The sequence below is a fragment of the Dendrobium catenatum genome, unplaced genomic scaffold (genome assembly GCF_001605985.2).
Source record: "Dendrobium catenatum unplaced genomic scaffold, ASM160598v2 fragScaff_scaffold_133, whole genome shotgun sequence".
Taxonomy (NCBI): Eukaryota; Viridiplantae; Streptophyta; class Magnoliopsida; order Asparagales; family Orchidaceae; genus Dendrobium; species Dendrobium catenatum.
Window position 1 is genome coordinate 3,926,870 of NW_021318595.1, and position 27,148 is coordinate 3,954,017.

General features: G+C 36.6%; 3 non-coding genes and 9 pseudogenes across 3 annotated transcripts; all 12 read right to left on the reverse strand.

Annotated features, from left to right (window-relative positions):
* Positions 1–5,976: 5,976 nt before the first annotated feature.
* On the reverse strand, positions 5,977–6,096 carry LOC114581057 (annotated as a pseudogene).
* A 372-nt stretch (positions 6,097–6,468) lies between these two features.
* LOC114581049 lies at positions 6,469–6,587 on the reverse strand (annotated as a pseudogene).
* A 377-nt stretch (positions 6,588–6,964) lies between these two features.
* On the reverse strand, positions 6,965–7,083 carry LOC114581079. Its single transcript, XR_003702871.1, has one exon. It is a non-coding gene; the product is annotated as a 5S ribosomal RNA (ribosomal RNA).
* Positions 7,084–7,450: 367 nt separating this feature from the next.
* Positions 7,451–7,569, reverse strand: LOC114581071 (annotated as a pseudogene).
* Positions 7,570–7,950: 381 nt separating this feature from the next.
* Positions 7,951–8,069, reverse strand: LOC114581048 (annotated as a pseudogene).
* Positions 8,070–8,475: 406 nt separating this feature from the next.
* LOC114581073 lies at positions 8,476–8,594 on the reverse strand (annotated as a pseudogene).
* Positions 8,595–8,988: 394 nt separating this feature from the next.
* On the reverse strand, positions 8,989–9,107 carry LOC114581044. The gene has a single exon (XR_003702851.1). It is a non-coding gene; the product is annotated as a 5S ribosomal RNA (ribosomal RNA).
* A 374-nt stretch (positions 9,108–9,481) lies between these two features.
* On the reverse strand, positions 9,482–9,600 carry LOC114581089. The gene has a single exon (XR_003702894.1). It is a non-coding gene; the product is annotated as a 5S ribosomal RNA (ribosomal RNA).
* An 11,635-nt stretch (positions 9,601–21,235) lies between these two features.
* LOC114581064 lies at positions 21,236–21,354 on the reverse strand (annotated as a pseudogene).
* A 379-nt stretch (positions 21,355–21,733) lies between these two features.
* On the reverse strand, positions 21,734–21,852 carry LOC114581043 (annotated as a pseudogene).
* A 344-nt stretch (positions 21,853–22,196) lies between these two features.
* Positions 22,197–22,315, reverse strand: LOC114581040 (annotated as a pseudogene).
* A 377-nt stretch (positions 22,316–22,692) lies between these two features.
* On the reverse strand, positions 22,693–22,811 carry LOC114581046 (annotated as a pseudogene).
* Positions 22,812–27,148: the final 4,337 nt, after the last annotated feature.

The following is a 27,148-nucleotide window of genomic DNA, read 5'->3' on the forward strand; positions in this document are numbered from 1 at the left end:
TCGTTCATTTAGAAGTTCCCTAACACGCGGGTCTTACTGCTTCGCTTAGAAGTAACCCAAATGGTGGGTCTTACAACTTAGTCCTATAGACTAAGATGCCTGAAACGGATTTAGAATTTTGGATTTAGGGATATTCACTTAGAAGTTCCCTAACACGCGGGTCTTACTTATTCACTTAGAAGTAGCCCAAATGGCGGGTCTTACAACTTTGTCCTACAGGCTAAGATACCCAAAGGGATTTGGGTTTTGATTATAGGGTCGTTCGTTTAGAAGTTTCCTAACACGCGGGCCTTACTGCTTCGCTTAGAAGTAACCCAAATGGTGGGTCTTACAACTTAGTCCTATAGACTAAGATGCCCGAAACGGATTTAGAATTTTGGATTTAGGGATATTCACTTAGAAGTTCCATAACACGCGGGTCTTACTACTTCTCTTAGAAGATGCCCAAAATGGCGGGTCTTACAACTTAGTCCTAAAGGCTAAGATGCCCAAAAGAGATTTAGAATTTTTACACACTTTAGGATTTTGTTATCAGCATCAGTGTTTTAGTTGTTTTTGTGCTCGTAGTTTTCTCTTTTTACTACAATAATTTATTGCTTTACTTTTAGCACTTTGTTTTGCATTCAATAGTTAGTTCACTACTTGCATGGAAGATTCTTCTTCCACGAATGTTCCACTAGGAAGATCATCTTCATTGATAGTCAATACAAATTGTGCTTCTAGTTGGCTAGCTTCCTCAATTTGAATGCATTCTTGGTCATCAATTTCCACAATCTCTATAATCTCATTTACAGCTTCCGAGATTTCATCAATGCTGGGGAAGCTCTCCTTATATCTCAAAAGATCCAAATGTTCTGCAATATTTATTTTTTCTTGGAGTGATTTAGAAGTGTTTTCCTAAAGAAACTCGACTTCTTTGGCATCCTTCTCTCTTGCCAGATTATGTCTTGGAGAGTTAAATCCAGGCAAAGAAGGTATTCTACCCAAGGATTTTGATGCCTGAATAGAAGGCAATGATTTTTTTACACTACCAATATGAAGAAACTCAGCAATATTTTTTGTTTGCTTCATCACAGAAAGCAGCTTCTGTGTAGAGCACACTAGGAACATCATTTTTGCTTAATTTCTTATGACCAGCTGTTTTTGAAGCAATTGAAAATTGATTTTTATTCTGAATTTCTTTAGTGTCCGATCCATCATTTTTATTTTGAATTTCTTTGGCATCCAATCTGTTTTCTCTATCATTTTTAATGTGCTCTGTACTGTAAGAATTTGCATTCTTTCTAGATATCTCTTTATCATATGAGATTTTATGTATAATGACATCCATGGTATATGTGATTTTATGTATAATGCCATCCATGACAATTCAGTAATTAAGTAAGTTAATCATAAAATTAATTTAAAGGTCAAGATTAGATTAGTTAATTCATTTTAGTTTATTTTTGAAATCATTATCCAGTTAATTAATATAATTAGTTTTAAATTAGAATCATTTTTTTTAAATCCTTCTAAGAAAAAAAAATTTAGAGGAAATTTTGGCAGCGTCCCGGTGTCCCCTCCTCGATGCCGGATCAAAGCAATGGCGAGGAGTATGGGAGAGTGAATCAATCCCAAAATAGTCCTCACGACCTCTAATATGCATGATCTGCTAATTTAAGCAATTTATTTTAATTTTAAAAAATATTTTTAATCCCCCAAAAATATGGCAGCCTTCCGGCGCCCCCTCCCCGATGCCAGGAGGTTGGGGAGGGCATATCCCCTTTGGCTCGACCCGACCAGAATGAATCAACGGCAAGGAGATTGGAAGGTAGTGACTGCGCTCCCACGGCTGGAATAACTTGAAGGCCAAGGGCTTTGGGGGACCGGATCAACCCCGGGACTTCCTTCAATCTTCAAATGATGATTGTGACGTTTTATATATGTATATATGTTACTTATTATTATTATTTAACAGTAATAATAATAAGGAGAAGAATTAAATAATAATAATTGATGTCAATTATTATTACTTAATTATAATTATAAAAGCCACAAACTCTTTACTTTTGTAAGAAACAACAAATCAGGAGTTTGTTTGGACATGGGATTCGCAGCCAATCTTGAAGGAGGTGAGGGTCAACGGAGATGAGCCCTTCGGTGATCTGTCTGCGCAAGATTGAAGGAGGTCGGGGTTAACTCCGATGCCGGAATCAGGATTCTGGAGAAGAGAGGAAGAGGGCTCGTTCGCTCAAGAAGGACAGAAGCCGGAGTTGATTTTGTATGGGGAAATCCGAGAAGCCTGAGAGCAGAAGTCTCAATTTCTATCTGTCTTTGTTCGCATAACTTCTTTCGAAATTTTCTAACTATTTTATGTGAATTGAATTTAGCAGTTTCAACTGCAATAGATTGCCAACGTGGGAATATGGCCAGAACGTGGGGAAGACGGTTGGATCTCAACATAATTATATAAATTGATTGTTTGTGTAATTTTTTTAAACTAAACTCTTATCCTCTCTTTTAACAGTGTTTGATTTAATTAATTTGAAAAACACAACATGGTGTTGTTACTTTGTATTTGATTAACAAATATATCAAAATTTTAATATCAAAACTGATTAAAATTTATTAAAATTTTAAAACAGAATTATTGTAATAAATTTCTTTTATGAATTTTCTGTGTCAAGCACACAGCTTCTGATAGAGAGTAGTTAAGGTAATGGACTTTTCTTCAATAGTATTCTTAGCTTCTTTAATTAGTTGCTGATTGTGTAGATGCCAACAAAACTATTTCCATCATACTGGGTATAGCTTCTCCATCAACAATCAAAATGATTTGTTTGTTCTTTTCCTCTCCTTTATAAGTGCCCACAAGGTGTTCGATGAAATGATCCTTAAAATTTGTTGAGCTCCAAATAATATTTCTGCTAATGATTTGTTCTTCAAGCATAGTAATAAAGGAGTTAATTTGATGTTTTAGCAATAGATTTCAAAAAGCTCTCTAGCTGCATGAGCTATAGATTCTTCATCTTTGCAACTCTGCTCAACAGGATCAACCAACTTTGTTAATTCATCAAACTTGGTTGTGTAAATCTTTTTTTTTTTTATCAACATCATCTCCATAAACCATATCTTTTGTATGTTAGACATGTTTTGCGTCAAATGTTTATCCTTTTAGTTTAGAGTAATAAGTTCCTTGTAGTTATTTAATTAGGAATCATCTTGCTGTAGCTAGATTATTTTCCTAAATTATTTGAGTTAATAACTATAGGTAGATGCAAAATAAGCAATTGAATTGGTGCATATATTACTCATGATTATGCTCTTACTATCTCCTTAGAGCTTGACATCTTTCTATCAATACAATACATTGGTATCAGGGAAACCTTGTATTATAATTCATTGATATAATGATTGGTCATTACGAATTGCCGTGGAATTTGTCAATCTATCTTACGCATACATTTTCTTTAAATCCATCTCAAAGAATAAGAGTTATGTTAATATATTTTAAGCCCAAAAAACTGCGCTCCTTGCCTTCCACACATTGCATCAATTTGTTCATTCATCACCAATTAACTCCACATTGGTTTCTTTAGAGAACATTGCAAAAGTGTCGTGAAGGAATTGAAGGTATTTTATAACAATTTATCTCATTTGCATTACCCTCCAATAATGCATTTTACTTTATTTTTTTACTTGACAATAAAAATTGCCTTCTCACCATAGGATGCTAATTTGCTATCTAGCCATGATCAATACATGTAAATGCATAGAATAGCAAACAATTATTCTTCCATGGTATGTTTTGTTCTTTAATATATGACTTGTTACATATACCTTATTTATTTATTCGCACAAATTGCCTCCCAACGAGTTTGTTGGGTGATTTTCAGGTAATAAATTCGTTGTAACGTCCATATATATTTTGATATTTAGTCTCATTCTTTTTAGATTGACCCAAGAAGCTCTACCCTTAAGTTTATTGAACTTGTAGATTTTATTTCTCAACATTTTAGGTAGGTTGATAAAAATTGAGCTCGACCCATAAAATTTGTGAGCTTAAAGGATTTTTTTTATTAGGCCCTTAGGTTAATTGAAACAATGGATTTTAGCTCAACCCTTTTGTTTGTCAGCGTAAAAGACTTAGAAGTTTGGCACTTAAGCTTATTGAACCAATGAATTTTAGCTCGATCCTTAGATTTGTGAGCGTAAAATACTTCAGCAGTTAATTATAATGATAAATCATTAAGTCATTTTGCAGTCTCATGATTCCCTTACATTATTTGGTAAAGGGGTATTTTTATAAAATTGCCTCCTGTATTATAGGAGGGAGTATAAGGTATCTTCTACCTTATATGATGATATAGATAACATTGCTTCTTGTATTTCAAGGAGTATAAGGTATTTTTTTACCTTATAGGATGATATAGATAAAATTGCCTCCGGTATTTTAGGAGGGGTCTATATCAGGTGTTCTTTGCATTGCAAAGGAACATTTAAACTTATATCCTGCATTGCAGGAATATATGTTAATCGTCTCCTATCTTTATGTGAGAGATTTAATATTATCTCCTAGTTCGCAGGGAGATATATAAATTGCCTCATGTATTACAGGAGGAGTTTTCATCATAATATTCTACCAATTAAGAGATTTTGTGTAGTATTTCTTTAAATATTGGCCATTAATTGGTGGTATAGGTCTTTGACCAGAAATATATATAAGTTGGTATGCTCCTCCTTCATATAACTTTTCGATAATGAAGGGTCCTTCCCATACTGGGTTGAATTTACCACCGACTCGGCGATGGGGAATTATGGGTCTTTCACAAACTAGTACAAGTTCACCTTCTTTGAAACTCCTAGGAAGGGCCATTCAATCATGAGCCCTTATTCGAGCTTTATAGATTTCTAAAATTTGTTTTGCTTGGAGTCTAATTTCATCTAAAGCTTCAAGTTCTTCCAACCTTAGAAGATCATTCTCTTCTCGGGTTAGTTCTTATTGTATAGCAATACGAAGCGATGGTAACTCTACCTCGAGAGGTAATATCGCCTACATTCCGAAGACCAGAGAATATGGGGTAGTGTGTGTCGCAGTCTTATAGGTTGTGCGATATGCCCATAAGGCTTCTGTTAGTTTATCGTGCCATTCTCTCTTATTTTTAGAGAGAATTTTCTTGAGCAGTTTAACCAAAGTCATGCTAAATACATCGGCTAAACCATTGGCTCTTGGATTATATATTGAAGACTAATGCCAGTCTACTTTGTCGCATTTGATAAATCAATAGATTTTGTCAATTTTAAAGGTGGTGTTGTTGTCCCTTTGTTAGAAATATCTAGATCACGATGAGCAGCTTGAGTGTTGTCAGCATTGAATATTGGATTTCCAACATTCTTCTCAAAGATTATTATTAGCGACTGACCAGTTATAGCTGTAAGACCAAGCTATCTAAATAATTCTTTCATCATAGTGTTCATCTCATTGAGATGATCATTCAGTTAAGTGATCTCCTTATCCTTCCTTTATTGGAGAGCCTTCATCTATTTCTTCCTCCTCAACCTTTTTTGGTTGTGGATGGTTTTATGTACATGCCTTCTCTGTTCTTGAGCACCTCACAACTGTTCTTCATTTTACAGATTTACAGCTATGTTATGGTGAGTATATACTCCTTGGTTGGGCTATTTAGAAGTATGATCAACCATTTGGATAGTTTCAATATCCAAGGGATCAATTTCCTTCATTTCCCCCACATAATGGTCATCATCAGGAGAAGCCTTTTTATCCTAATGATTTTTATTGTAGTCCTACTCGGCATCATATTCTTCTTTAGGCTAGCTTTGATGTATCCAATAGATTATTGGAGAGTTAGGACTCTTTTCATACATATAGCCTTTCCCTTATCAACAAGGGTAGGCTTGGGAGGGGATTTTTTATCAGAATATGGCCTTTGGTCATAATTCTTCAATGGCATTTTAAATTCTTGGCTCTTGCCCAAGCACACTTAAGCACGAAGACTTTCTAGGAGGTCACCCATCCCAGTACTACTCTCGCCCAAGCACCCTTAACTACGGTGTTCTGAAGGGATCCGGTGCAATGGTGCTGGTATGCTCACACCCGTAATATTAAGTTCTCAAATAATACTTAAGTACACTCCGATATAATGGTGATTTTGGGGCCTCTTCATTCCGGCGGGCCGAAAGTGATCAAAAATGCATTTTTTGACTGCGCGAGCCCGGCCGATGGGCCTAGGGCGCAACGGCACCCCGTCCGGCTCGGAAAGAGGTTTCCAGAATGGGGTCATAGTGCCGAATCAGAGTCTTAGGAGAAACATTATTGCCATTCCCGCGTGGTTGGGTCCTCGGACCTGTCGGTCGCTTTCACTGCTCCCACGATGCAGATTTGTTCACCCAATGCGAGGCGAGCCAACACTATCACTCGTTCGTAGGCTGTGGCGAAGAGCTGCAAAAAAAAAGAAGTTAGTTCATAAAGGGGTGCAACACAAGGACTTCTCAGGAGATCACCCATCCAAGTACTACTCTCTCCCATATACGATTAACTGTGGAGTTTTGATGGGATCCGGTGCACAGGTGCTGGTATGGTCACACCCATAATATTATGTTCTCAAATAATACTTAAGTAGACACCGATGAAATGGTGATTTTGGGGTCTTCATTCCAGCAAGCCGAAGGTGATCGAAAATGCATTTTTTTACTGTGCTAGCCCGGCCGATGTGCCTGAGGTGAATCGGTCCTCCGTCCGACTCATAAAGGCTTTCTGGAATGGGGTCATAGTGCCGAATCGGAGTCCTGGGCAAAAATTTATTTTCATACCGCGCGGTCGGTTCCTAGGACCAGCCTGTCGCCTTCACGGGTCCCACGATATGGATTTCTTCGCCTGATGCGAGGCAAGCCAACACTGCCAGTGGTTCATAGGCTGTGGCAAAGAGTTGCAAAGTGAGAGAGAGAGAGTAGGTTGGTTGAAAAAGGGTTGCAATACGAGGACTATCCAGGAGGTCACCCATCCTAATACTACTCTCGCCCAATCACGCTTAGCTACGGAGTTCTAATGGGATCCGATGTACTGGTGCTGGTATGGTCACAACCGTAATATTATATTCTCAATTAATACTTAAGTAAACTTCGATGAAATGGTGATTTTTGGGGCCTCATCATTCCGACGGGCCGAAGGTGTTTTAAAATGCATTTTTTGACTGTGCGAGCCTACATGATGGGCCTGATATGGCTCGGGAAGAGCTTTTTGGAATGGGGTCATAGTGCCGAATCGGAGTCCTGTTCAAAAGGTTATTGTCATTCCCACGCGGTTAGGTCCTAGTGCCCGCCTGTTGCCTTCACGGGTACCACGATGTGGATTTCTTTGCCCGATGGGAGGCGAGCCAACACTGCCAGTGGTTCGTAGGCTGTGGCGAAGAGCTGCAAAAAAAAAAAAAAAGAGAGTAGGTTGCTTGAAAAAGGTGTGAAATACGAGGACTTCATAAGAGGTCACCCATCCCAGTACTACTCTCGCCTAAGCACACATAACTGCGGAGTTTTGATGGGTTCCGGTGCACTGGTGCTGGTATGGTCGAACCCGTAACATTATGTTCTCAAATAATACTTAAGTAGACTTCGATGAAATGGTGATTATGGGGCCTCTTCATTCCAACAGTCCAAAGGTGATTGAAAATGCAGTTTTTGACAGAGCAAGCCTGGCCGATGGGCCTGGGCGCATCGTCGCCCCGTTCGGCTCGGGAAGAGCTTTCTGCAATGGGGTCATAGTGATGAATCGGAGTCATGTGCAAAAAGTTATTGCCATTCCCAGGCAGTCGTGTCCTAGGACCCGTCCGTCGCCTTCACGGGTCCCACGAAACAGATTTCGTCGCCCGATGCGTGGCGATCCAACACTGCCAGTGGTTCGTAGGCTGTGGCGAAGAGTTGCAAAAAAAAAAAAAAGAGATTAGGTTGGTTAAATAAGGGATGCATTGCGAGGACTTCCCAGGAGGTCACCCATCCTAGTACTACTCTCGCCCAAGCAGGCTTAACTACAGAGTTCTTATGGGATCCGATGCACTGGTTCTAGTATAGTCGCTCCCGTGATATTATGTTCTCAAATAATACTTAAGTAGACTCCGATGAAATGGTGATTTTGGGCCACTTCATTCCGGTCGGCCGAAGGTGATCAAAAATGCATTTTTTGACAGCGCAACCAAGGCCGATCGGCCTGAGGGGCATCGGTTCCGCATCCGGCTCGGAAATAGCTTTCTAGAATGGGGTCATAGTGCCGAATTGGAGTCCTGGGAGAAATGTTATTGCCATTCCCGTGTGGTCCAGTCCTAGGACCCGCCCGTCACTTTCACGGGTCCCACGATGTGGATTTCTTTGCCCGATGCGAGGCAAGCCAACACTACCAGTGGCTCGTAGGCTGTGGAGAAGAGCTGCAAAAAAAAAAAAAAAAAAAAAAGAAAAAAAAAAGAGAGAGAGAGTAGGTTGGTTGAAAAAGGGGTGCAACAAAAGGACATCCCAGGAGGTCACCCATCCCAGTACTACTCTCGCCCAAGAAAGCCTAAATGCGGAGTTCTGATGGGATACGATGCACTGGTGCTGGTATGGTCGCACCCATAATATTATGTTCTAAAATAATACATAAGTAGACTCCGATGAAATGGTGATTTTGGGGCCTCTTCATTTCGGCAGGCTGAAGGCGATCGAAAATGATTTTTTTTGACTGCGCGAGCCCGGCTTATGGGCCTGAGGCGCATTGGTGCACCGTCCAGCTTGGAAGGAGCTTTTCGAAATGAGGTCATAGTGCCGAGTTCGATGCCGAATCGGACTCATTGCAAATAGTTATTGCCATTCTCGCTCGGTTAGCTCCTAGGACACGCCCGTCATCTTCACGGTCCCACGATGCAGATTTCTTCGCCCGATGCAAGGCGAGCCAACACTGCCAGTCATTCGTAGGCTGTGGCGAAGAGCTGCAAAAAAAAAAATAAAGAAAGAAGGTTGGTTGAAAAAGGGGTGCAACACGAGGACTTCCCAGGAGGTCACCCATCCTAGTACTACTCTCGCTCAAGCATGTTTAACAACGGAGTTCTGATGGGATCCGATGCACTAGTGTTGGTATGGTTGCACCCGTAATATTATATTCTCAAATAGTACTTAAGTAGACTCCGATATATTCATGATTTTGGGACCTCTTCATTCCGACAGGCCGAAGGTGATCGAAAATGCATTTTTTGACTTTGCAAGCTTGACCGATGTGCCTAAAGCGCAAAGGCGCCCTGTCCGTCTCGTAAAGAGATTTTCAGAATGGGGTCATAGTGCTGAATCAGAGTCCTGGGTGAAACATTATTGCTATTCCCGGGTGGTCGGGTCCTAGGACCTGCCCGTCGCCTTCACTAGTCCCACGATGCGGATTTTTTTGCCCGATGCGAGTCGATCCAACTCTGCCAGTCGTTCGTAGGCTGTGGCAAAGAGCTACAAAAAAAAAGGAAGGTTGGTTGAAAAAGGGGTGCAACACAAGGACTTCCCAGGAGGTCACCCATCCCAGTACTACTCTCGCCCAAGCACGCTTAAATGCAGTGTTCTGATGGGATCTGATGCACTGGTGCTGGTATGGTCACAACCATAATATTAAGTTCTCAAATAATACTTAAATAGACTCCGATATAATGGTGATTTTAGGGTCTCTTCAGTCCGGTGAGCCGAAGGTGATCGAAAATGTATTTTTTGACTGCGCAAGCCCGGCCGATGGGCCTAAGGCGCAACAGCCCCCCGTCCGACTCGGAAAGAGCTTTCTGGAATGGGATCATAGTGCCGAATTGGAGTCATGGCTGAAACATTATTACCATTCCCGCATGGTCGGGTCCTATGACCCGCCCATCGCCTTCACGTGTCCCACGATACGGATTTCTTTGCTCGATGCGAGGCGAGCAAACACTGCAAGTCATTCGTAGGCTGTGGGGAAGAGCTGCAAAAAAAAAAAAAACTGCAGACTATGATGACTTCAAATCAATTTGGGCATATGATAGTTTGTAATTTGAAGCTTGTACTTTTCATTATTTAGTTTGAAAGGGAGTGATGATAAATTGAGTTAAAAAAAGCACACACACACTTGGGGAAATCCTTAAAATTTTGTACTTATCGTACTGAACGTACTCCGTTCGTACGGAAAGATCAAGAAAGTTATCCCCTCGGAAGAGCAATGGAACGAACAGGAAGTGAGAAATTTTTCTAAGTCCTGATTGTTCGGACAAAATTCCATATTTGTCCCTGGACGAACTCCTATGTATTCTCACTTTACACTGTTTGTCCAGACAAAATGTATGAATCGTCCCTAGAAAAAATCCTATGGATTTCCATTTTGTTATGTTCATCCAGACGAAGTCCTAGTTCGTCCCTGAATGAACTCCTATGGATATCAAGTTAATACTATTCGTCGAGTCGAAACACTTTACTCGTCTCTAGACGAAGTCCTCTAAACAAATTTCATCCCATACGAACCTACATTCGTCCCAGGACGAAGTGATCTGGCTCATGAATTTTTGGCAACGTCCTACAGTTTTCAGAACCGACCTATGGTATAATCATTCGTACCGGACAAACATAGTTCATATGGGACGATGCTCGTGTATGAAGTCAATTCGTACCAATATATATTGGGTTCGTTTCTAACTAATTTAAGTAAAATCATCCAGGATGATCCACGATCGTACGGGGCGATCGACTACTCACAAACTTGAATTTCAGCAGTCTTTGGAAAGTTTTTTTGTGTCTTTCCTATATAAAGTCCTATCAAAACTGCCACTTAATCTTTTTTCCTATTGATCTTCGTGCTAATTCAAAGGAGAGTCAAAGAGAGAGTGTAATAGATTGTTTGAAGGAGGATTCTTCCTACTAGAGCGTAATGATTTCACTTGGTACTTAAAGGTAAAAATCTCTACTTGTGGATTGTAATTACTTCACTCTTTTCTCTCTTCCTTCTAGATTTCTTGTGAAGAAGATCTGTCAAGGAGATCCGGTTCTCTGCCGACACTTGGAGAGTGTGAACAGCCGAAGGGTTCTCTGCCTGCACTTGGAGAGTGTGAACAACTAAAGGGTTCTCTGCCCACATTAGGAGAGTGTGAAAGTATGGAAGGTTCTCTGTCTACACCGAGAGAGTGTGAAAGGACGGATGGTTCTCTGCAAACATTGGGAAGAGGGTAAAAGGACTACGGTTATCTACTGCACCGGGTAGTGGTGAAAGAGAGTTTTATTAAAGGCTTCTCCGCCTTGTTGTTGGTGCAAAAGGAGAGTCACTAGTGGTATTAGTGCAATACTCGGAGGGTGCCTCCGGGGAGTGGATGTAGGTCGTGTTTGACCGAACCACTATAAATCTTGTGTCTTTTTATTTTCTGCTACTTTTGTTTTACTATTTTTAAATTGTTTTTGAAAAACCTTTTCTAGAAAAATTCACTAAAGTTAATTTTCTCGGTTCTAAATTCTGAAGAGGGATAAAATTTTTTAATTACCAATTCACCCCCCCCCCCTCTTGGTTAGCCACTGGGACATAAGCTTAGGTTTAATAACCTAATTCATATTGAACAAGTTTCAACAATTGGTATCAGAGCTTAGTTTCAAAATCATAAGTTTAGACTACTTTTTTATTAACATAGATGGCTACTTTTGAAAATTCAAATACACCTTAGAGTTACTCTATAACTAGACCTCCATTGTTTGACAATATTCCTTTTAATTTTTGGAAAACATGCATGTCTACATTTTTATAATCACTTGATTACCATATGTGGATCTTAGTTCAGGAAGGGTATACAAAACCAACTAGACTAGTTGACGGAGTTAGAGTTGAAACACCTTTTGTGGACTCGATAGTAGAAGAACGTGGCTTAGCACAACTAAATGCCAAATGCTTGAATAGTTTCTTTTGTGCTTTAATATCAGAAGAATACATGTTGGTTTCTACTTGCAAGAGTGGAAATGACATATGGGATAGACTTTGTATAACGTATGAGAGAACTAACGAGGTTAAGCAATTTAGACTTAATATCTTGTTTCATGATTATGAACTATTTCGCATGAAATCTAATGAATCCATTTCTGATATGTACACAAGATTCACACAAATAGTCACCTCTTTACATGCATTGGGTAGGGAACTAACGAATGCTGAAATGGTTAATAAGATTCTTCGTTGTTTGTCTACTGCTTATGATGCTAAAATTACTGCAATAACAGAGTCTAAATATCTAAACATTTACTCTATTGACAATCTTCTTAGTTCGCTAATTTCTTACGAGCAAGGAGTTAGCCAAAGAAAGATTTATTAAGATGAACCATGAAGGGAGAAGAACATAGCAGTGAAAGTGGAAGAGTCTGAGAGTGAACACTCACAACCTGAGGATGAAGATTATATCGTATTGATGACTAGACAATTCAAAAGCTTTCTGAAGTGGAAGCAGAAGAGACGCCAACAATGGAATAGAGGTAAATTTAATAGAAATACCAAGGTTTTAAATGATGTGATTTTCTATGAGTACAGAAAACCTAGACATAATAAGACAGACTGCCCAAAACTTAAAGCCACTCCTAGCAACAAGATGGTAGAAGAGAAATCATTTGTGAAGAAGGGCAAGAAGAAGTTCCAAAGAGCATTTTGGGCGGATTCTGCTTAAGACTCGTCATAGAAAAAAAAGGAAGAGGAAGTCACTAATTTGTACTTAATGGCCGACAATCTTGATCAGATAAATCAAGAAGAGGTATGTGACTTAACTTATGATGAGCTTTTTGAAGTTTCTGAACACATGCATGATGCATATAGGAAAATGAAGAAAACATTTGCTATTCTAAGTTTAGAATTTGAGGAACTACAAAAAGAATATGAAATCCTTAGGAAAGATCATGCTTTAATTGATGACAACCACATGAAATTACTTGATGAGTTTGATGACTTGAATAAGAATCTTGAGAGTTTAAAATAATCCTATGCAGAACTTGAAAAAGATTTAAATAATGTTAAGGATAAATCAGAGAGCAAATTTTATAGATCAAATTATATAAATCGAATTTTGAAAGATATGAATTCATTTTATATTTTGAAGATAAAAGCTCTCGAGGATAATAGGATACCTCCAAAACTTTAAGATTTCACTAATCCTATTTTGTATCCTAAATTTATGCAATCCCTAAATAGACAGATAAATGGTAGAAGACTTAGGAATCCTTTTCCAAAAGTAAAATGTAACAATTGTCAATTGATTGAACATATAGCTCACACCTGTACTTTGAAGATGAAAAACTATTTGGTGTGGAAATCTAAAATGCATAAAATTAGACATATCATACATGTATCTATTTATAAATTTCCAAAAGGTGAACCTAAACTTGTTTGGGTTCTTAGGTCTAACGTGAGAGCATATAGTACCTGAACAGTGGATGCTCAAAGCATATGACTGGAGATACTGCACAATTCATAGGGCTAAAAGCTAGAAGTGGAGGCAAGGTTACACTTGGAGATAACACCACAAGAAAGGTGATTGGGACAGGTATGATTGGAAATATTAAGAATTTTTACATTGAAAATGTTTTATTGGTAGAAGTCTTAAAGCATAATTTGTTAAGTATAAGCCAGCTATGTGACAAAGGATATTGTGTAAAATTTTTTCCTACTAGCTGCATATTAAGCCTAAATGGAAATGATGTTTTGAATGGTAAAAGGGTAAACGATGTTTATATGCTAGACTTGAATTACATTCATACTTCTACTGCTTTTTGTTTAAAAACTATTTATAATGTGTCATGGCTTTGGCATAGAAGACTTTGTCATTCTAGCATGAAAAATTTTAGGAGGATTACCTAAAAGAATATAGTGAGTGGTATACTAAAACTAGACTTTACTAAGGACCACCTCTGTGATGCATGTCAAATAGGAAAGCAAGTGAAGTCCTCTTTTCAATCTAATAACGATCTTAGAACTAGTAAACCATTGGAGATTTTGCATATGGATCTTTTTGGACCAGTTGGAACTGGGAGTCTAGGAGGGAAGATATACGGATTTGTGATTGTGGATGATTACTCAAGATTCACATGAGTTAGATTTCTATTTCATAAGAGTGAATCATTTGAGGAACTGTGAAATCATGATTATACAAAGTGATCATGGATGAGAATTTAAAAATAAAATATTTGAGGATTTTTGTAAGGAGAAAGGAATTGATCACAACTTTTATGCACCAAGAACCCCTCAGCTAAATTGGACAGTCGAAAGAAAAAATATAACATTAATAGAAGCCGTCCGAGCAATGTTCAGAATACTCACTTCCATAATATTTTTGGGCTAATGCGGTTAGCACAACATGTTATGTTCTAAATATGGTGAATGTGAGATCTAATTTAAATAAAACACCCTATGAGTTGCTAAAATGAAGAACACATAATTTGTTTCATTTGTATGTTTTTGGTTGCAAGGTGTTTATACATAATAATGGAAAATCTGACATAGAAAAATTTGATCCAAAATCAGATGTAGAAATTTTTATTGGATACTCAAGTGTTGTAAAATCTTATAGAGTGTTCAATAGAAGAACTTTGGTTATTAAGGAGACCACATATATTATTTTTGATGAATCTGGAATGTTGGAAGATCCCAATGTTGTAGAAGAAGAGATTGAGGAAAACTCCCAAAAGATTGATAAAATTAATTTGGAAGAAAATTTGGAAGAAAATGCGGAAGAAAATTTGGAGATAGAAAACCCTTTTGCCTAAAAATTTGAGATTTTTTAAAAATCACCCAAAGGAGTTGATAATTGGTGAGCCTAGTGAGGGTGTGAGGACTAGGCGTGGACTAAATAAAGAAGTCAATCATTCAGCCTTCATTTCAACAGTAGAACCCACTAATATTGATCAAGCACTTTTGGATGAATTTAGGATTTTTTCCATGCAAGAAGAATTAAGTCAATTTGTAAGAAATAAAGTTTGGGAATTAAATCAAAGGATCAAAGTGTAGTTGGAACGAAGTGGGTATTCAAAAATAAAATGAATGACTCAGGAGTGGTCATTAGAAATAAGGCTATATTAGGTTCTAAGGGGTATAATCAGATTGAAGGAATTGATTTTGAGAAAACTTTTGCCCATGTAGTTAGACTTGAAGCAATTAGGATTTTGTTAGCATTTGCCTTTTTTAGATGATTTAAATTATTTCAAATGGATGCAAAAAGTACTTTTTTAAATGGGGTAATTCAAGAAGATATTTTTGTAGAACAACCACTAGGTTTTGAAAATTCTAAATACTCAAATCATGTTTTCAAGTTGAAAAAGGCATTATATGGATTAAAATAGGCACCTAGGGCTTTGTATGAGAGGTTGAACACCTTTCTACTTGAAAGATCATTTGAAAAAAAAAGTGTGGATACAACTCTCTTTTTAAAGAGATTTGGAAAGGATATACTCATTGTACAAATTTATGTGTATGACATCATCTTTGGATCTTCAAATAAAATTCTTTGTGATGAATTTTCTAGAACATTGAGTAGTGAATTTGAGATAAGTTTAATGAGAGATTTAAGCTGCTTTCTAGGATTTAGCATTAAGCAAATTGAGGAGGGTACATTTCTTAGTCAGTCAAAATATGTTAAGGATATCCTCAAAAAGTATGAAATGGACAATGCTATGCCTGTTAGTACACCTATGAGTTGCTTAGTTCAGTTGGATAAGGACCCCAAGGGAAAATCTGTTGATCAAAAAAAATTTAGAGGGATAATTGGATCTTTAATTTACTTGACAGCTAGCCAGCCCGATATCATGTTTAGTGTTTGCTTGTGTGCTAGATTTCAATCAGATCCAAAAGAATCATATTTGACAGTAGTAATAAGGATTTTAAGATATCTGCTAGGAACTCAGAACTTAAGAATTTGGTTTCCTAAGTTTAGCTCTTCATTTGAAATAATTGGTTATTCAGATTTTGACTTTGCAGGTTGTAGGGTGGATAGAAAAAGCACTTCTGGAACATTTCAATTTATTGGAAATTCTTTAGTCTCTTGGTCTAGTAGAAAGCAAAATTTAGTAGCTCTATCTACTGCTGAAGCTGAATACATTGCATTAGGAAGTTGTGTGGCACAAGTAATTTGGTTGAAACAATAGTTGATGGATTTAGGATTAACTATAGGCACTATTCTAATTTATTGTGATAACACTAGTGCTATTTGTATTTCTAAAAATTCTATTCAGCATTCAAGAACCAAACATATAGACATCAGGCATCATTTCATAAGGGATCATGTATCCAAAGAAGAAATTGAACTCACTCATGTTTCTACTGAAAATCAACTTAAAGACATTTTTACAAAACCTTTAGCGTTTGATACTTTTAATGCATTAAGAACAAGGCTTGGAGTAATCGATTTGAATGCTTAATAAAAAAAAATTTCTGCAATATTGATGTATGTTTTTAGTTAGTAATTTTCTGTATATCGTTGTGTTTTGTGACTTTTTCTGTATTTTGAGTTTTTGTTTTCATTTTCATTGTGTTTTTAGTGTGCTTCTATTTTAGTTTTGAATGAGTGCATGTTTTGAAAAATTTGAGTGATAATCGTCCGGGACAAAAATATTTCGTACATAATGAATTGTGTAGTGTGTCAAATATTGGATTTAGAACCATTTGCATGCAGTTCTTCAATTTTTATTTGTCACTTATCTGTACGATCATCACGATCGTCTGAAAGAAATTCTGAAACGACGGGGCGATTGACTGACAGTTAAATGGATAAGATCATTTTTTGAAAAATTCAATTCGTACGTACGAACCTTTAGTTCCTCTCGACGAACATATGGCGGTTCGTGTGGCGGACGGATTCAACTGCCATTAAGATGATCTTAAATTTCTGATCGCCAAGGATGAACACCTGTTCATCTATACGATCGTTTGGTCAAAAGTCCGTACAAAAGGACACTGCGTAAGTTGTGTGATTACGAAAAGCTATTTTATTTTGGTTTCATTCATTCGTCCATACAAAATTTTTTCGTATGGGATGAACTAAATTTCGTACGGGACGAAAGTGATTTCATCTGTACAAACAATCATTTTTCAATAAATTGACAGGCTTTTGAACTCAGCAGTCACACTCTCACATCACTTTCAAACCTTTTCGTTCCTTAGATCCTATCAATAGCAAGTTCAAGCAAGCGTTAGAAGATTCTGTCCAAGGGTCCACCTAGAAATTCTTCTGAAAACTTTCTTTCTAAAGCTATGAAGAATCCTTTCCTAGGTTTGTCTCCACAAAAATCACCCCGTCTAGAGTACTCTTTCAAGAACAAACAACCTTTAAGGTAATGAACTTGTTTGCCTCTACTCAATTTGGTTTCATCCTCACCTTAGTCCATTTCTTCAATAAGGAAACCTTCCACTACTTCTTAGCAAACATTTGTTTCAACACCGACCATTCAATAATTAGATCATATGTCTTTAAGAAGAAAGTTGAAATCACTAAAGTTGACTTAGGAATCATTTTAAACTTAAGGACTGAAGGAATTAGAGCACACACCATGACCACCACTTTTGTATTTGATTAGACTGAAATTAATTGAGTGATTAGAAAAGTTAATTTTAAGGACCATTTGACTAAGGTAGAAACCCTACTTCTGGATGCTCGTATCATCCAGCATGTTCTTAGAACTTCCATAATTCCTAAAGCTTGTGATAGAGTAAACCTTACCCCTCTTCTTTTTACTGTTACCTACTTGATTATGACCAAACAACCTATAGATGATGCCCAACTCTTGATTTACTACATTTAAGGACTCTATGAAATTGGTCATGTCGCCCATAAAAGTAAGAAGAACATTGTCTTAGGACATCTAGTTGCCTATATTCTAGAGAAAAAGTACAATTTGTTCATCCAGATAAAAAATATGAAGTACCGCTCTACTACAACGACGCATCCTTTAGAGCAATCTTCAGTAAAGAAGAACCTCAAAAAACTCATATTGTTATTAGTGAATCAGAGGAGGAAGCTGAGCCTACACCTGCTAGTGAACCAAATTACCAGGATTTGATTCAAAGATTTGATCGTTTAGAGTCTCACTTTGATCAAAGGTTCGATCAAATTGAAACTCATATGCAGCAGCAGGATGTACAGTACACTCAAGACATGGGATTTATGAGAGAATAAATGAATGATATTAGTACCAACATGCTTATGATAAGTACTTATTTTAACCTCTTCGGTGCTGCACCTCCTCCTACTCTTCCAGATCAGGGTCCATCCGAGTGACAATTGTACTTGATTTTGTGTGTTTCTTTAGTTGTTGTTTTTGTATTGTGGCTTAGTAAGCATGTGATATATTTTGCTTTTTTGTTATGTGTTCTTTTGAGTTAATTTTTTTTTTAAGTTCTATTGATATCATTTACTTCGATTGTAACATCTTATAAATTGATATCAATATAAGTTATCATGTTTTGGCTCTAATCTTGTTTTGAAATGTGTGTTAGCCCATATGACTATCGTTAAATTTTGTATCTTAAAAAGTGTTATACCTTTAAATGAAAGTTAAAAATAAATTCATTAGAAAATCTATTTTTTTTTAATTTAAGTTTTACTTATAACTTAATGTAATTAAGATTGTCAATTACATGTCTCTTAGTTAGACTACATTAATGTCTAATACTATTATTAAAAATTGTGATGTTTTCTTATTTTGTATTTCACTTATCAATTAATATTTATGCACTTAGAAAATTTTAAAAATTTTTATTATTGATTTTACAAAAGATCAAAATTACTCTTGAAAAATATTCAAATGTACAAAAATCAAAAGGAATGCGTAATAGTTCATAAATTAAAAAAGAGGCATAAAATATGCCCAGAAAAGATGCACAAAAATATGCCACAAATTTAAAAAAGATGCGCAAAGCGCCACATGTGATAGTTATTTCTTTCCACAATCTTTTGATCTCTTAATTCAAATTGATCTTTTATTCATTTATATTTTTTTTATTGAAATTTGAAATATAAATTTTATATTCATCCTTTATGCAATCATATTATTTATTTAGTGTCTAAATTGAATCATATTTTTGATCTATTTGTTATTATCAATGTTATATCACTTCTTAAATTCTATGAATCATATTCATTTGTCTAAAGATTTGATTTTATTTGCAAAATTTATTTCCATCATTTTCAAAGATCAATTATTGTAGGATTATCATATGACTGCTTACATTTCTAGTCTTTTTCTTCTTCTCATTTTGCTATTGTCAAAAAGGTGAAGAAAATATTGTTTGTATCTTTTCGTATGTTCGTATCTTTTCATATCTTTGTCATTTTGTATTGTTTCATATTTTAATTTTTAAAATAAAAAAAAGTTAAAATTGTTGTGCAAAACCTCCTTATTTTTCATATGATCATCAATTCAGGGGGAATTTAGGATATTCTTAAAATTTGAAAATTATACAAACAATAATTATTTTGTCATCATAAAAAAGGGGAGAGATTGTTAAGAGAGTTACTATTTGCATGTTTTACATTCTTGCAACTTATATAGTTTTGATGATTCGAAAAATTATTATTTTTAGTTTTGTTATCTCCTAACATTTTTTGGAAGATTTGTTTTTGCTCTTGTGTGGACTTACATTTCAGGAAAATTGAACTCCATACTAGGAAGACTTCAAATCAATTTGGGCATAAGATAGTTTGTAATTCGAAGCTTGTATTTTTCATTATTTAGTTTGAAAGGGAGTGATTATAAATTGAGTTAAAAAAGCACACACACACACACTTGGGGAAATCCTTAAAATTTTGTACTGATTGTACCGGACAAACTCTGTTTGTATGGGAAGATCAAGTCAATTATCCCCTCGGAAGAGCAAGGGAACGAACAGGAAGTGAGAAATTTTTTTGTCCTTATCTTTCGGACAAAATTCCATATTCGTCCCTAGACGAACTCCTATGGATTCTCACTTTACACTGTTCGTCCAGATGAAATGTGTGAATCGTCCCTGGACAAAATCCTCTGGATTTCCATTTTGTTCTGTTCGTCCAGACGAAGTCCTAGTTCGTCCCTGGATGAACTCCTCTGGACATCAAGTTAACACTATTTGTCAAGACGAAACACTCACGTCTCTGGACAAAGTCCTCTGGAAAAATTTTGTCCCAGACGAACCTACATTCGTCCCAGGATGAAGTGAACCCACACTTCAATTTTTGGCAATGTCCTGTAGTTATTGGAACCGACCTATAGTATAACTGTTCGTACTGGACTAACCTAGTTCGTACAGGACGATGCTCCTGTACGAAGTCAATTCGAACCAATATACATTGGGTTCATTTCCAATTAATTTAAGTAAAATTGTCCAGGATAATTCATGATCATATGGGACGATCGACTACTCACAGACTTGAATTTCAGCAGTTTTTGGATGGTTTTTTGTGTCTTTCCTATATAAAGTCCAATCTAAACTGCCACTTAATCATTTTGCCTACTGATCTTCGTGCCAATTGAAAGGAGAGTCAAGGAGAGAGTGAGAGAGAGTGTTTGAAGGAGGATTCTTACTACTGGAGCGTGAAGATTTCACTTGGTAATCAAAGGTAAGAGTCTCTACTTGTTGATTGTGATTACTTCAATCTTTTCTCTATTCCTTCAAGATTTCTTGTGAAGAAGATCTGTCAAGGAGATGCGGTTCTCTGTCGACACATGGAGAGTGTAAACAGCCGAAGGGTTCTCTACCTACACATGGAGAGTGTGAACAATCGAAGGGTTCTCTGCCCACACTAGGAGAGTGTGAAAGGATGGAAGGTTCTCTACCTACAGCGGGAGAGTGTGAAAGGACGGGCGATTCTCTGCCAACACTGGGAAGAGTGTAAAAGGATGACGGTTCTCTGCCGCACCGCGTAGTGGTGAAAGACAGTTTTTGTAAACGCTTCTCCACCTTGCTGTGGGTGCAAAAGGAGAGTCACTAGTGGTATTAGTGCAATACTCGGAGGGTGCCTCCGGGGAGTGGATATAGGTCGTGTTTGATCGAACCACTATAAATTTTGTGTCTTTTTATTTTCCGCTACTTTTGTTTTACTATTTTTAAATTGTGGTTGAAAAACTTTTTCTAGAAAAATTGACTAAAGTTAATTTTATCGGTTCTAAATTTTATAGAGGGATAAAATTTTTTAATTACCAATTCACCCCCCCCCCCCTTTGGTTAGCTGCTAGGACATAAGCTTAGGTTTAACAACCTAATTCATATTGAATAAGTTTCAACATAAGTTTGGTTGAAAAAGGGGTACAACACGAGGACTTCCCAGGAGGTCACCCATCCCAATACTACTCTCGCCCATGGATGCTTAACTACAAAGTTCTGATGGGATCCGTTGCACTGGTAGTTGTATGGTCGCACCCGTAATATTATGTTCTCAAATAATACTTAAGTAGAATCTGATGAAATGGTGATTTTGGGGCCTCTACATTCTGGAGGGGCTGAAGGTGATTGAAAATACTTTTTTTGACTGTGCGAGGCTAGCCGATGGGCCTAATGTGCATTAGCGCCTCGTACAACTCGGAAAGAGATTTTCGGAATGGGGTCATAGTGCCGAATCAGAGTCCTGTGCGAAAAGTTATTGCCATTCCCATACGGTCAGGTCCTAGGAACTGCCCGTCGCCTTCACGGGTCCCACGATGAGGATTTCTTTGCCCGATGCTAGGCGAGCCAACACTGCTAGTGGTTCGTAGGCTGTGGCGAAGAGCTAAAAAAAAAAGAGAGAGTAGGTTGGTTGAAAAAGGGGTGCAATACGAGGACTTCCCAGGAGGTCACCCATCCTAGTACTACTCTCACCGAAGCATTCTTAACTGCGAAGTTCTTATGAGATCCGATGCACTGGTGCTGGTATAATCGCACCGGTGATAATATGTTCTCAAATAATACCTAAGTAGAGTTCGATGAAATGGTGATTTTGGGACCTCTTCATTCCAGTGGGCTGAAACTGATTGAAAATGCATTTTTTGACTGTGCTAGTCCGGCTGATGGTCTTGAGGCGCATCGGCACCCTGTCTGGTTTGGAAAGTACTTTTTAGAATGGGGTAATACTGCCAAATTGGAGTCCTCGGTGAAACGCTATTGACATTCACGTGCAGTCGGGTCTTAGAACCCGGTCGTCGCCTTCATGTGTCGCACGATGCGGATTCATAGGCTGTGGCGAAGAGCTGCAAAAAAAAGAGAGAGAAAGAGTAGGTTAGCTGAAAAAGGGGTGCAACATGAGGACTTCCCAAGAGGTCACCCATCCCAGTACTACTCTCGCCCAAACATGCTTAATTGTGGAGTTCTTATGGGATCCGATGCACTGGTGATGGTATGGTCGCACCCGTAACATTATGTTCTCAAATAATACTTAAGTAGACTCCGATGAAATGGTGATTTTGGGGCCTCTTCATTTCGGCGGACCGAAGGTGATCAAAAATATAGTTTTTGATTGCGCGAGCCTGGCTGATGGGCCTGAGGCGTATCGGCGCCCCTTCCGGCATGGGAAGAGCTTTCCGGAGCATGGTTATTGTGCCGAATCGAAGTCCTGTGCGAAAAGTTTTTGCAATTCCCGCACGGTCAAGTCCTAGGACCCGCCCGTCGCCTTCACGGGTCCCACGATGCATATTTCTTCTCCCGATGCGAGGCGAGCCAACACTGCCAGAGGTTTGTAGGCTTTGGCAAAAAACTGGCAAAAAAAAAAGAGTAGGTTTGTTGAATAAGGAGTGCTACACGATCACTTTCTAGGAGGTCACCCATCGCAATACTACTCTCGCCTAAGCACGCTTAACTGCGGAGTTCTGATGGGATCCGGTGCACTGTTGCTGGTATGATCGTACACGTAATATTACGTTCTCAAATAATACTTAAGTGGACACTGTTGGTGGAATTTTGGAAAACAGGTTTTGAAAAATATTAGTTTTCTTTGGGGATTTTAAGATTAAGGTTAAGTTCTAATTCTAAGGTCGAATCAACTCGTTAGAAAGAGTATATCACCCCGGGGGACAAAGATAAACTTTCATAACGGTATTCAGACTTAGAAATATGTAAACTCATCTTGAATATTATGATCGGGTTTAAATTTAAAGTTTAAAAATAAACTTTTCAACCAGAGTAAACAACTTGCAATTAAATTAAATGCTGAAGAAAATTAAGAAAAAAAACACCAAATTTATAGTGGTTCGGTCAAACCTTGACCTACGTCAACTCCTCGGAGTCACCCTCTGAATATTGCACTAATACCACAAAGTGACTCTCCTTTTGCCTCCACAGCAAGGAGGAGAAGCCTGTATAAAATCACTTTCACCTTCCCCGGTGGGGTGGAGGAGCCGGGTCCTTTGACACCAAAGAGATCTTCTTCTTCCTAAAACTTCTCTCAAGACGACCCTTGAATCTGATGGTACTGAGGTGCAAGTTCGCCGGAGCAACCGTGTGAATATCCCCTCCACACTCTCTTGAAATCCCCTCCAAGGATCTTCTCCCTCTCAAACTCCACCCTTTCCTCTCTCCCTTTCAAGTTCTATCTTCTAGTTTTCTCCAAAAGAATGAAGACACAATAACTGCCAAAGATTCACCTTATTGTCCTTTTACACTCTCCAAGTGTCGGCAGAGAACCGGACCAATGTTGTTGAACTTCACTTGAGAGCCTTCAGAGGATATGGATAAAAACTTGAAGGAAACAAATAGATCTTCACTTAAAGTAACCTTGTGAATCCCTCACAAACCTCTCACTTGATCTCTCACTCTTCACTGATACAATCTCTCCCAAACACTCACACTCAATGATCCCACTCAAGAGAAAACAACTCCAAAGGCACTTCTAATAGTTTCTAGGACTCCTTATATATAAAGGACAAGAAAAACCGTCTAAAAAACTACTAATTTCAAGTTTTTTTGCTCAGTGGATAGTCCCGTACAAACTTGAGTTAGTCCCGTACGACCTGTGCAAAAATTTTCCCGTACAAACCATTTCTGAATCAGTACGAACTAAATTCGTCCTGAGACGAAATATGTTCATCCTGGGATGAAATATGTTCATCCTGTGATGAAAAGTTATATCAAAGGTTGGTTTCGAAAACTGCAAAACATTGCTAGAAATTGTCATAGTCGGTTCCCTTCGTCCTAGGACGAATTCAGTTCATCTGGACGAAATTTGTCTAGAGAGTAACTCTTCCTGGCACGAATATACTTCGTCCTGAACAAGATTTTTCTAGAGGTTAATTTGTCCTGGGACGAATACACTTCGTCCTAGATGATCAGGACTTAGAAAAATTTTTTCTTCAGTTCCTGTTCGTTCCATTGCTCTTACGAGGAGATAACTGACCTGATCGTCCCGTACGAACTAGGTTCATCCCTTATGATCAGTACAAATTTTACAAGATCTCCTTAAGTGTGTGCGTGTGTTTTTATTCACTCAATTGCAATCACACCCTCTCAATTCAAAGAATAATTAATGGCTTCAATTTACAAAGGATTGCATGCTAAATTTGATTTGAAGTCTTCATAATTTGGAGTTCGATTTTCTTGAAATGTTAGTACACACAAGAGCATAAACAAATCTTCCAAAAAGTGTTAGGAGATAACTACACATAAAATAATAATATTTAGAATCATCAAAACTATACAAGTTGCAAGAATGTAAAACATGCAAATAGCAGCTCCCTTAATAATCTCCCCCTTTTTGAAGATGGCAAAATAATTATTATTTGTATAATTTCAATTCTAAGAATCTCCTAAACTCTTCCTGAAATGATGAACATATAAAAATAAGGAGGCAATTTAACCATTTTTTTTGTTTTTAAAAAATTTTATACAAGACAAAAATAATCACACAAAATAAAAACAAAACAAAAAACAAATATAAACACATAATATGAAAACATACGATAAAATAAATAAAAAAATACAAGAATACACAAGACACAACAAACAATTACTCCACATTTTTGACAACATCAAAAAGTGAAGAATAAAAAGACTAGAAATGTAAACAGACATATGAAAATCATTTGATAATTTAACCTTGAAAGTGATTGAAATAATGTATGCAAATAAAATTAAAACATTAATCAAATCATAAAAATTCATAGAATTTAAGAAGAGATATAATATAGAAACTAAAAAAAAATTATCAAAATATGAGTCTATTTAAACATTAAGATAGAGAAAATTATTGCAAGAAGGATGAATAATAAAATTATATATTTCAAATTTCAATACAGAATATAAATGAACATAAGATCAATTTGAATTAAGAGATTAAAAGAGTCCGGAAAGAAATAACTACCACATGTGGCGCTTTGCGCATCTTTTTAAATTTTGTGGCATATTTTTTTGCATCTTTTCACTTATTGGACTTATTTTGTGCCTCTTTTTCACATTGCGAATCTTTGCGCATTTCTTTTGATTTTTGTACATTTGTACAATTTTCAAGAGTAATTATATTCTTTCTAAAATCAATAATCTAAAATTTCAAATCTTTCTAAGTGCATAAATATTAATTGATAAGTGAAATACAAAATAAGAAAATATCACAAATGCAATAATAATATTAACAATAATGTAGTCTAAATAAAATACATGAAATTGACAATCTTAATAATATCAAATTATAAGCAAAACTTAAATTTAGAAAAATTAGATTTTTTAATAAATTCAATTTTATGTTGCAGTTCAAAGTATAGCACTTGTAAGATAAAAAATTTAAGGAATTTTCATATAGGCTAACAAACATTTCAAACACATAACAAAAACACTTTAAACATTCAAAAAATCTAAAGCAATAAAAGTATAGAAAAACACTAAACAAACCACAAGTACACAAACTATAAAAATCTTCATATCACATTCCAAATGTCTCATAAAAAGATTCATTCTCAACATTGAATGACACAAAGTTCGTATATACAAACTTTGGGTTTCGTACGTAGGATTAGTTATAAAGAACTGAATCTAACCGTATAGCCATTTATATGCATACAGAATAAGTAATACAAATCGTCCAGGACGATCATGAGATCTTACAGTACGATATGTATTGAAAAAATTAAACAATACGCAATGAGTCAAAACAAACTATCAATTTGCTACAGATTTCGTACAGTACGAAAATATTTTTGTCTAGTATGAATAAAATACTTAGATATAAAACATGGAATCAGATGTGAAAACATTTCAAAATCATACAAAACACTAAAAAATAAAAACAGAAAAACACATAAAATAAACAAAAATAAAAATACAACAAATAAAAAAAAAACATGCACACAAAAACACATAAACAAAGGGTTTAAACATTATTTTGCTCCTGGTCTGATGATTCAGAAGCTAGATCTACCCAAGAGAATTTTTGCTTTTCATTATTATCCATTTTTACAATTTGCTTAGGTTTACCATTTTCTTTAGCAGGAAGAGTTCTCAAATTAGGACACTAACTTTTCAGATATCCATATTTCCTACATCCAAAGAAAATAATATTTGAATAAATCTTAACATTCTTATCATTTTTACCTTTATTCCACTTTTGTTGATGCTTATGCTTGTGCTTTAGTGGACTTTTCAATTTGCTTGTTAAGTCATCGCTTTCCTCACCAACTAAGCAACTTTTCTCCATGTCTTCCGCTTTTAGCATTATTGTTTCACCTGCATCCAAAAGTCTTTGACCCAAATATTGCTCGTAGGCAATGAGTGAGCCAATCAAATTATCAATAAAATATTCATTCAAGGTATGAAATCACTGCTTTAATCGAGAGTTTTCTTAGGAGCTTTTCTCCTAGGATGTAATTAATTATAGGGCTTGCCTCTATAGGGATTTAGAACCTCAGACTAAAAATAAACCTTGTTTATTCATATTAAAACAAGGGAAGAATCTTTGGGAACGTAGATATTTTTTTAAAACCTCATTTCTAATTTTGAATAGATTTGTAGAATATTATATTATCTTTTTAGATAATATAATATATTATACCTTATTATCGGTAAGAGCGATATTTATGAATATATATATTTACTCTTCTATCGGACTTATCTCTTGAAGAATGTTATGTTCGTCTTTTAAAGATTAAGCCTATCCATAACTCCGCACCAAATCTAAAAAGAAGAATGAAGACTTTAAAAAAAATAGATGTGTATTCTATCCTTAAACATATTCTATAGAATTTCATGTTCATCTTTTGAGAT